Raw genomic sequence first — 532 nt, 5'->3', positions numbered from 1 at the left:
GCAAAGTGCACCTTCGCCGCAGAAGCCGGAAAATTCTTAGGCTTCATGCTGACTCAAAGGGGCATCGAAGCAAACCCGGACAAATGCCAAGCGATACTCAATATGAAGAGCCCGATGTGTGTCAAAGAAGTACAACAACTGAATGGAAGGCTGGCCGCCCTATCAAGATTCTTGGCAGGATCAGCGATAAAATCACTACATCTATACTCACTCCTAAAGAAAGGGAAACCCTTCTCGTGGACCCCGGAGTGCGAAAAAGCCTTTCAAGAATTCAAAGAATTCCTCGGGCAGCCACCAATCCTAACCCGACCTTTAAAAGGAGAAGAGCTTGTACTATACCTCTCGGTCGGACATCGGGCAGTCGCTTCAGCATTAATAAGAGAAAATGACCAAGGACAGCACCCCATATACTTTATAAGCAAGGCACTACAAGGGGCCGAATTAAACTATCAGAAAATAGAAAAATTCGCCTACGCCCTAGTGTTCACAGCTCGGAGGCTCCGTCCCTACTTTCAAGCCCACACCATCAAAG

This window comes from Arachis duranensis, chromosome 2 (genome assembly GCF_000817695.3).
Source record: "Arachis duranensis cultivar V14167 chromosome 2, aradu.V14167.gnm2.J7QH, whole genome shotgun sequence".
Taxonomy (NCBI): Eukaryota; Viridiplantae; Streptophyta; class Magnoliopsida; order Fabales; family Fabaceae; genus Arachis; species Arachis duranensis.
This window is presented reverse-complemented; position numbering follows the sequence as displayed.